General features: G+C 41.6%; 1 pseudogene; it reads right to left on the reverse strand.

Annotated features, from left to right (window-relative positions):
• Positions 1 to 362: 362 nt before the first annotated feature.
• LOC140622590 (thioredoxin-like) lies at positions 363 to 4467 on the reverse strand (annotated as a pseudogene).
• Between the last annotated feature and the right edge of the window lie 6961 nt (positions 4468 to 11428).

Genomic DNA, 11428 nt, shown 5'->3' on the forward strand with positions numbered 1-11428 from the left:
ACAACTGGCTTTTGCACATGCATAACGCTGTTGCTGTTTATGCGTGTCCCTGTTCTTACTGTTTCTTTTACTTGCTGAGGTCTTGCTCTCCCACAAGTCTTCATACTCGATCTTTACTTTTTGTAAAAGAAAAAAAGACCCGGTGGCCCTGCGGTTTAGCGCCGCCTTCAGCCCAGGGTGTGATCCTGGGGACCCGGTATGGAGTCCCACATCAGGCTCCCTGCATGGAGCCTGCTTCTCCCTCTGCCTGTGTCTCTGCTTCTCTGTGTGTGTCTGTCTGTCTGTCATGAATAAATAAATAAATTTAAAAAAAATACAAGTTGCAAACAGCCAATGGCTGGTTATGTTTTCAGAAAACATGATTAGATTAAGTCATTAATGGTGGCTTCAAGTTTTTCCTTATTAGCTCCAGAAAATTCACTCACCTTCTGTCCCTTTTTAAAGAACTGGAAGGGGCAGCCCGGGTGGCTCAGCGGTTTAGCGCCGCCTTCAGCCCAGGGTGTGATCCTGGAGACCGGGAATCAAGTCTCAACGTAGACCCAGCGTAGAGCCTGCTTCTCCCTCTGCCTGTGTTTCTCTGTGTGTGTGTCTCTAATTAATAAATAAATAAAATATTAAAAAAAATAAAGAACTGGAAGGTTGGCATGCATTTGACTTCACACTCTGAAGCAGCATCCTGACTGTTATCCATGTCTACTTCAAGGAACACCACATTGGAAGACTTTTCAGAGAGGGAATGAAAGAAAGGCTTGCTCATTTTGCAAGGCCCACCCCATGTGACTGAGAAGTCAACTACTACAAGTTTATCTCTTGTCCTGTTCAAAGCTTCCTAAAATGCATACTTGCTCTCGGTCTGCTTCACCCATTTTGGCAGCTGGAATCTGACAAGCGACCATAAGGATTGATGAAAGTGGATCTAAAACTCTGGGCAGAGCTTCTATTTGGAAATCTTTAGCTTGGCCAAGAGTGCCATGACTATGCTTAATAAGTGCTTATGCCCCTGCCTCTTGCTCACCAAAACTTATCTCTTCCTATGGCAAATGAGCAGAGTCGCTGATCCTCAAGACTTTGCCAGCTTTGCACCTGGAGTCTAGAAAGGCACTTGGAAGTATGTGAGAAATTCCCTGGATGGCAGAAAAGGCCTCAGCCTGGCATGACCCAGCACCCTCAACTCTTCCATAAACCTGTCAGAGCAAGGACACTAGAAATAAACCTGGAGGCCCAACAGAGAGGAGGACTGGAAACCAGGTAACTGGACTCAGGAGCTGCTTCTTACCTGCCTGCCCTGTTCTGCCCCTGAGACCACCAGAGGAGGCCCTGTGCTCAAGAGCCCTGAGCAATTTGTCCCAGTGGGACAGAGACTCCCAGAGGCATGGAGGTATCCCTCACTGGTTAGTACAGTGCCTGGTACACACAGAAGGAGCTCTAGAAGTGTCTGTAGCTTGAGAAGCAGCCAGATCTCCCTCTCAGTTCCAAGCCATTGCCATCCTGCCCATACCCTTAAGCTAACTCCCTGGTTACCAGGAGATCTCAGCACAATTCTCTGTGTAGAAGAGAAGTCAAGCCCCAAGGACCCAGGAGGGGCATGTCGGGAGAGTGTAGCAAGAGGATGGCTCACCTGAGCCTTGAGCCCCCATGAGACAGCCTGGAGTCCAAATAAGATGGGGACCAGCTGCCCGCTCCAGACGTTTTTGGCTTCAAGAGGGATTGTGGGGGACTCTGTAGCGTGGTAAAAACAACACTGTATCAGGAATCCTCTGTTCTGGGACCAACACATCTGCCCCATCCCAACTAATTTTAGGAGAGCTATTTAATTTGTGTGTGTTCTTGGGCATTTCAAGTGGTGTCAGTAACACCTCTCTCAGTATCTTTATCATTTATATAATCAGATACTAAATTGCTCTGGAAAAGAGTGAGAGAATAATCATAACAGCTGATGCCTGAATGCTTACTATGGTACGGGCTAGACACGTCTAAGAATGGAGACGTCTTGACTCATGTCACCTTCAAATAATCCTGTGGATTAATATCATTCCCCCATTTTAAGGCTGAGAAAACTGAGGTACAGAGGTTAAATAATTTGCACCATTTGCCATCACCACCACATACAGACATACATTTGAATATACATGGGAAAAAAATATCTCTAAGGATAGACACCAGACAGTTAATGGCATTTAACTCTGGAGAAGATTTTGAGGTTTTGTATTATTTGAGGGGAGGGGAACAGGAGGAATTTCTTTTTTAAAACCATATACGTTTCTCTGTTGATTGAAAAAAAAATTTTTTTTTTACCAGGAGCATATATCACTTTTGCAATTTAAGAAAATGAATAAGGGGGGGTGTTTGGATGGCTCTGTCGGTTAGGCATCTGACTCTTGATTTCGGCTCAGGTCATGATCTCAGGGTTGTGGGATCAAGTTCCGACTCAGGCTTTGCGCTCAGCGCTGAGTCTGCTTGAGATTCTCTCTCTCCCTCTGCCTCTACCCCTCAAGCACCTTCCCCATCACACTTCCCCCCACACTTGAGTGTGCACTCTCTCTCTCTCTCCAAAATAAATAAATAAATATTTAAAAAAAAAAAAAAAGAAAGAAAATGAATGAATAAGGGAATCACAGTTCAGTGGCTTTCAGACTTAACCACAGAAGAGTGTAAGTGGCAGCACAGACCCCCGAGGTAGGGGACACATTCCGTTCCCAAAAAGGCTTTGTATTTGGCCAATTCCCAGAAGCAGGGAGAGGCAGGGAGCCACCCACTCTCAAACAACTAGAACTATCCCTGACTCCAGCAGAACCCTGGGCAGTCTGGGCAGGGTGGTCTGTTACATCATGGGCCCAAAAGTCAATCATGTGGCCTCAAGGACTGTGGGGTAGATTCACTAGTTCTGCAAAGCTAGCTCTTCCCATATTTCAGCCATGAGGCTGTATCTTTGTAGTCTTAGTCTTTCTAATTAATTACCTTTATCTGATGACCAGCAGAGTGACTGCCAACAGTGGGCTAGTCTTTGCTGCCTCCCATTAGTCCCCAGACGCCTGCATCTTTTGGTCTTAGCCATGTTTTGTGGACTTCATTGCACTGAGGGGTTTTTTTTTTTTTTTTTTTTTTTTTTGAGTTTTGTTTTTGAATCATCAATCACCCTTCAGCTGGCAGATGAACTCAGCTGGGACTCACTGGGGCTGTGATGATGGTGTGTGTGGCTTCATCATCCTTCGGACCTGCCTTGGTTTCTTCTTTTGCTTCTTTTCCCTGTATGCAATTTCTGTAGAGGACTTTGTATTTTCTGGATCCTTAAAAGTGGGGTCAGAAGAGAACATCACTCCACCTTTCTAGTTTTTTTTTTTTATTTTAAGATTTTATTTATTTATTCATGAGAGACACAGACACAGGCAGAGGGAGAAGCAGACTCCACGCAGGGAACCCGATGTGGGACTCGTTCCTAGGACCCTGGGACCACACCCCGGGCCGAAGGATCCGCCTCTATCTTTCTAGTTTTTTAAACTGGTTTTTACCATAAGAAACTTTGATGGAATGTTTTTATCTTTCTACTACCAATTTCACATTTTAATCTTGCTCTAGAGAAATATGGGCTCCTCCCCAGACTCACTAACATTTTGATATGATGTGGTTGTCTAGAAAACCCTGTAAACCTCACTGTTCACTTGCCTGGTAGTTCTCAGGATATCAAAGCTGAGACACCATTTAATTAGACCTCATGCCATTTGGAGTGACCAGTTTTTTAGATCCCCACCGTTATTTTGAATTACTTGGACAGCCCACAACCTCTGTTGGTGAATTATTTCAAGGTTTCCATTTCTTGAAATATTCTTCTAAGTGGCAAAGTCAACTGGGGTCTTTATTTGATGCTGCTGGGTCCTTTCTCCTTCGTGTTGTGGGGCTTTTCTTTCAGGCTCTTCTCTTTCCCTAGGCTTGAGATGTGAAGCTCAAAAAATTTTTGTTCTAGCTTCTTCAAATATCACTTCCCAGCCCCTCCCCAACCACTCACCAAGTACTGCACCCACATTTATATGATCCCATTCGATCTCATCTCAGAATTTACAGACTTGGCAAGTAGCCATGCAGGGAAATGTTGGTGGAGGATCGTATTGCTCTTGGCGGTTTTCATTCTCATCTCTCCCTCACATTGAGTGTCAGAGCAGTGATGGAACTTGAATGGAGATAACTGGCTCATGGGGGTTTGAGCCCAAATAACTGATCCCGCAACCACAGTGATGCTGCATTTTCTTTGTGATTCTTGATCATCATGTGGTCCTTGTACCTTGATGTTCTCTCATCATGCTGCTAGGTTCGTGGTGGGGACTGGGTGGTTTGCATTATAATCAACTCATTGTTTAATTTGGCTCTATGTAGTCTTTCTATGCTAGTATTCTTGGCATTGGTAATTATTCACTGTCCTGTAGAATGAAGACTTAATGCACCTGAGAAACCCTATCTTACCTCAAACCCCATATTCGTAGAACCCTGCATTGTTAATAATTTGGAGTATGTCCTTGCAGATACACCCCAAATGCTATACATAACTATATCCATATATCTATATCATATATACACAGATTTAGTTGTACAAAAATGGGATCATATCCTTGTTACATATGTTTACATGATAGCCCACGAACACCATCATATTCATTCTTTTTAATGCTAAAATTATTCCATTGCATGGATGTACCATGTATCATCATATATTTTTTTATCATTATCCTGTAGGTGGGTGTATAGGTTTCTTCCAATATATTGCCATTATAAATACAATACATTTTATTGCACATACATCTTTCCACATAAATACATAAAAATTTCTGTAGGTTTGTTACAAGTAGGATTTCTATGCTGAAGGATTTTTTTTTTTTTTTTTTTTTTTAGAGAGAGAAAGAGAGCACATGCTGAGAGAGAGACAGAAGGAGAGGGAGAATCCTTAACTAGACTCCCTGCCGAGCTCAGAGCCCGGGTTTGGAGCTTCATCTCATGACCCTGAGATCATGACCTGAGCTGAAATCAAAGTTGGCCACCTAACCAAACGAGTCACCCAGTTCCCCTATGCTGAAGGATGTTAACATAATTTTCAAGAATCCCCATCTGCTCCCTTGGGGAGCAAAAATATTTTCTTCTTTGCTTTCAGAATAAATGCTATCTAATCAATTGGCTATTTGCGGTTCTTCAGCATTTGCCCCACTCTTTCTTCCTCCTTCAGGTTCCTTTTAGCCACCTTTTTCCCTTTTGCAGGTGAAATATTGATTTTTTAAAAAAATTTTCCAAGCATTTATTCTATGCCAGAGATCATTCATAGAAGTGGCTAAGACAGACGTGGAGCTGACATTTAATTGAGGGTGGTGACTGGAAGGAAAGAAATGATAAATATGATCCTTGCAGGTTGATGCATTATATAAAGTATAATATACAGGATGATGTGTTAGAGGATGTTACAGTTTTCTATTGCTGCACAAAAAACCAACACACACCTAATAGATTAAAACAAAAACACTGATTTAAAAAAAATTGTTTTGACACAGCTCTAATACAGATTTTGATTTGATTTGATTTTGATCAATTTTGATCTAATATAGATTTTGATTTGACAACCATCACTATGACACATCAAATTTTAATTTTTCTTTGTTGCAAGTCCTTGCTTATTAAGTAATTATAATTTTAAAGTATCTTTATTTTTTATGAGTATGAAAGTAATATATACTTCTACAAAAAAATCACAGAAATGTATAAATAGAAAATGAAAGTCACTCTCAGTTCTACTCCACCCCCAAAGATAAGCACTGTTAAGAATTTATAAATATTTTCAGTTACCATCAAAACATAGATACGATTTATTTTCACCTAATAATAAGTAGTAACCATTTTTATATGTTTACAAAATCTTTGTAATTATAGTTTTTCTAAAAAGACTTGTTTGGACTGGAATCCATTTTTAATGTTTATTTTTTCCTCTTATTAGAAATATCTTGGTGTACCTGGGTGGCTCAGTCTGTTAAGCATCTGTCATTGGCTCAGGTCATGATCTCAGGGTCCTGGGATTGAGCCCCGAATCAGGCTCCCTGCTCAGCAGTCGGGCTTCCTGCTCAGCTTCTCCTTCTCCCTCTGTTACTCCCCCTATTTGTGTTCTCTCTTCCTCTGTGTCAAATAAACAAATAAAAATCTTTAAAAAAAGAGGAAAGAGATACCTTGTATTTTTGAACAATGAATAGAATTACAAGAGGAGAATAAGATCAACGATAACATTGTCACCTAGAAATAATCACTATTACAATTTTGGTGCATTTGTCTATAAATGTAAATCTTTGTTCAGATTTTTTATCATTTTCTTGGGATAGGTTCTTATAAGAGGAATTAGTGGGGGGTGAAGGGCTTAAATATTTTAAGATTCTGAAGATATTTTGCCACATTTCCTGAATATGAGATTACTCATCTAATAATTTTCACTGTAAATGGCTACATAATATTCTGTTTGGTCCCGTAGCTTACTTAACTATTCTCTTACTGTTGGATGTCCAGGTGTTATGGCTGTTTCACAGGGCTGCTGAGAAAATGAAATGAGAGAACATAGGAAGGAACCCAGCTCTGGGCCAGATTCGGAGGGCAACTCCATTACTTTGTTTGCCTACCCCTTCCTTCCACCACTCCAGGTACTGGCATTCTGTCTCCCTGAAAACTCAGTCCTAACTGCCTTCCATCCCACCTGGAGGCCACTCCAGCCCATCCCCCAAAGCCTGTGCCTTCATGGATGCCAACCTCTCCTGAACCCAGACCAGGCCAGACTCCTGTTTCCTAGAGGATGATGCTAAGGTGACAATGCTTTTTCAGAAGTCGCTGACACTGACAAAGTAGCCATATCACATTTGGTGTTGGCAGATGCAAAGGTAATAGAAATTCAGAGATGTTCTTTCCTTCTGAGGATGCTGTCTTTACGAAGGTCTGACTGTGGAAGGGGAACACAGCTCAAGACTGGACCAGTAGAAGTAGATTCCAACCCAGGATGAGTTTGTACAACTGACCTTCTGTGTCCTAAAGGTTGAGCTCACAGTCTGTCTCCTTCAGAGAATTTTCTAAACACCTCCAGTCCTCACGGCCTTGCCATCATCTGGGCATTTCATCAGTCATCTATTGTGTGATGCAACTTATTCACCGAATACCCTCTAAGGGCCTGCTCTGTGCCCAGCACCGTACAAGGCAGTGAGGAAATAACAGTGAACAGCAAAGGCACTGGTCTTACCCTCTGGTTGCTCACAGCGTTAATAGGAAGGAGGGGCACTGCACGAGAACTGTGCTTGCAAGAGAGACTCCTCTTCCTCACAAGAGCTGGGCTGATTTTCCACCCCTGAGGGGCTAGGAGTGTGTCTTGCATTCTTTTGGGCCCTGTGTGATTTAATATGCTTTGTGTTCACAGCAGTTGCTCAATAAATTACATTTGAACAATTAATAATGAGAAACAATAAAATAAAACAATAAAAATGTTGATTGCCCCCTTTTTATTGAGTTGTAACTGGCATATAACATTATGTTAGTTTCAGGTGTGCAACATAATGATTTGATATAGTATATATTCCAAAACAATCACCACAGTTAGTGTAGTTAACATCCATCATCACATATAACAGTGTTTTTCTTGTGATGACTACTTTTAACTACTCAGCAAGTTTTATTTTTTTTTTATTTTTTTAAATTTTTTTATGATAGTCACAGAGAGAGAGAGAGAGAGAGAGGCAGAGACACAGGCAGAGGGAGAAGCAGGCTCCATGCACCGGGAGCCCGATGTGGGATTCGATCCCGGGTCTCCAGGATCGCGCCCTGGGCCAAAGGCAGGCGCCAAACCGCTGCGCCACCCAGGGATCCTACTCAGCAAGTTTTAAATATGCAGTATGGTGTTATTAACTATAGTCACCATGCTGTACTTCGACTGCTTCTTGATTGCCTTCTCTTTCTGTATGTTTAGAGACATCAGGATGGAAAGAGCAGAGATTCTAAGATTTCATGGGACCTAGGTTCAAATACTGATTTTGCCTGTTATTAGCAGGATACTAACGGGCAATTTGCTCTCTGAGCCTCAAACACCTCCTCTGTACAATGAGGGTAACATTACCTCCCCCAAGAGTTATTATGAGGATTAAATGAAGAGATTTATGTAAATGTGACATAGGATCTAACACATATAAGTCCTCAAATGCCAGGTCTCTTCCCCTAGCCAATTGAACCTTGGATAAGAGGCCTAGGAAGACTTTTTCCTAATATGAGGGCTCTATTCACTTGAGACAATGAGTCTCTTAATGAAAGTGATAATATAAACAGTATTACTAGGTGCCAGGCACAGGTAAGGGCTCTCCACACATTATCTTTGCCCGAACACTTATAAACTACAAAGACTATGCACCGAGAGTTTCCTTTGTTTGCTCAAGGTCACCCTGCTGGGTCTTAAACCCAGTTTGATTCAAGAGTCTTTACTCCTGGGACGCCTGGGTGGCTTAGTGGTTAAACGTCTGCCTTCAGCCCGGGGTATGATCCTGGGGTCCCAGAATCAAGTCCCACATCAGGCTTCCTGCATGGAGCCTGCTTCAGTCTCTGCCTCTCTCTCTGTGTCTCTCATGAATAAATGAATAAAATCTTAAAAAAAAAAAAAAAAGTCTCTACTCTTAACTACTTCTCTACACTGGCTTCACTTACTCAAAAATTCTTAGCAAGTGAGTGGGAAGGTTTCCACACTTTGTCAACTTTCTCTCCTCTCAACTGAGGTAGCACCTCAGTCTGGAAAGTTGACAAAGCGGCAAAGAGCAAGCCTTCATTCCTTTTCTAACATAGCTCAGCCTCAGAACCTCCTCATCCTCATATAGTCCATTCCCACCTGACCCTGAAGCTCTTCCATCCAATTTCATCCTCATCTTCTTCATCCCCCATCCCATTGCCATCAAATCCCACCTGATTCCTTCTCCAACTCTGTTCCACTCTTATCCTCACCCCTATCCCTTTGAGGCAGAATTTGGGTTGGGTTTTGTCCCAAGGCCTGAGATCAACATCTATGACCTGAGGTAGAGAAGGTTTGTTCCCTTTTACACTGTTAGTATGAACGTTTCCATAAATTTCCTCTAAGTCACTCTTCCCTAGTCCTCTTTTCTTGAGGTATTTTTGTGGCTTCCCTTGCTTACATAATTTTCTGGAGTCTATCTTTTCCCCTACACCCCCTCGATGACCTCATTTTCTCAAAATGAGAAACCGCCTGATGGCTCCCTGTTCCTGGCTTATCCCAGTTGCTTACTCTTATCTCAGCAACAAATGGCTTACTGGAAACCTGAGCAAGGCTAGACTGGGCAGCCAGACCACAAGAACATATGCCTAGAGTTGACATCTAGAACCTGGTTGGAGTAGGGCATTAGAACTTGAGGCCAGGGAGGCTGGGTGCCACTTGAGGCTATTCAAGATCATGATGACACATCCCTGTGTCCAGCTGGACATGCACTTGACATTGTCTGGTGTCTGGTCTGGGCAAGAGTGATCATGGAGTTTTTAGGAGATCCTCAGGCCCTATCATGGCAGGGAGGGTAGGGCTGAGTAGAGAGTGTTACAGACAATCATAACTGCCATATCAACAACATCCTCTAGTCTGGCAAGAAGAGGTGAGTTAGGAGGAGGAAGATAAATACTTTGAGCAGTCCTTAGAAGGAAATAAGGCAGGCACTGGTGGGCCAGATTTGGGAACAAGTTAAGGTTGAGACTTAAGCGACTAGAGTTTAGGATTAATCACTGGTTGTACACCTGGTGAGGAGCAGAGGGGCTGGAGGCCCATAGACATGATGATATTAATAAGTAGGTAGATTAATAATTATCACATATTGCAAATGTATAATACATTCTTATGCTATAGTGCAAGCCCTGATGGTTTTTTCTTCCTTCCTTCCTTCCTTTTTCCTTTTCTTCTTTCTTTCTTCCTCTCTTTCTTTCTTTCTTTCTTTCTTTCTCTTTATTTTCCTTCCTTCTTTATTTTTTTTAATGCAAGTGACTGATTTAACTCTTGATTGCTGAGGCATTAAAAATGGTCAAAGGAGGGGCACCTAGGTGGCTCAGTTGGCTGAGCATCTGACTCTTGGTTTCAGTTCAATTCATGATCTCAGGGTCCTGGGATAGAGCCCTGCATTGTTCAGAACAGAGTCTGTTCGTCCCTCTCCCTCTGTTCCTCCCTTTGCTCTCTTTCTCTCTCCCATAAATGAATAAAACCTTTTAAAAAACGGTCAAAGGACCAAAGAAGACACACAAAAGATCAACAGGTACATGAAAAGATGCTAATATCAGTAGTCATTAGGGAAATGCAAACTAAAACCTCATACCTGTTAGAATAGCCATCATCAAAAAGATAAGAGATAACAAATGCTGGCATGGCTGGGGAGAAAAAGGAACCCTTGTGCACTGTTAGTAGGATTACAATTTGCAGCCACTCTGAAAAACAGTATGGAGGATCCTCAGAAAAGTAAACATAGAACCACTATAAGATCCAGCAATTCCACTTCTGGGAATATATCTAAAGGAAACAAAAACACTAACTTGAAAAGGTATTTGCACTGCCATGTTCATAGAAGCATTATTTATGTTAGCCAAGACACAGAAACAACTTGAATGTCCATCAGTGGATAAATGGATAAAGAAGTTGTGCTATGTATGTATATATACAGAATATTATTCAGTAATAAAAAAAATGAGGAAATCCTACCATTTGTAGTAACGGATGGAGCTTGAAGGCATTATGCCAAGTGAAAGAAGTCACACAGGGAAAGATAAATACTGTATGATCTCACCTATATATGGAATTAAAAAAAAAAAAGGCAACGAAACTCATAGGAAAAAGGATCAGATATGTGGTTACCAGAGGTGGGGGTGGGGATAAGGAATTAGAGGAAGGGGATCAAAAGGTATGAAACTTCCAATTATAAGATAAATAAGTACTTGGATGTAATGCACCACATGGTGACTGCAGCTAACCCTGCTGAATGATATACAGGAAAGATGCTAAGAGAGTAGATCCTAAGAGTTCTCATCACAAGGAGAAAAAAATTATTTTTTCTTTGCTTCTTTTCTTTTTATAGTAGTTATATGATATGATGAATGTTGTTAGTGGAAGCTATTGTGGTGATTATTTCACAATATATGTAAATCAAACCATTATACTCTACTGCTTAAACCTATACAGTAATATAGTGATACAGGTTAATTATTTTTCAATAAATATGAAAAAAAAAAAGAGGCAGTCATTTAAAAGATGGCTATCTTGAATAAACACATTACCAGCCACATGGCTAGATAAAGAGCCAGGCTGTGGCTCCCTCCCACCACACCACTCAAAGTTCCATTGTTTTAGAGGTCTCGGTTGATTTCTACTCCTTGAACTGCTTTTCTCTTCCTGTACTTTTGATTCCCA

This window comes from Canis lupus, chromosome 32 (genome assembly GCF_048164855.1).
Source record: "Canis lupus baileyi chromosome 32, mCanLup2.hap1, whole genome shotgun sequence".
NCBI lineage: Eukaryota > Metazoa > Chordata > Mammalia > Carnivora > Canidae > Canis > Canis lupus.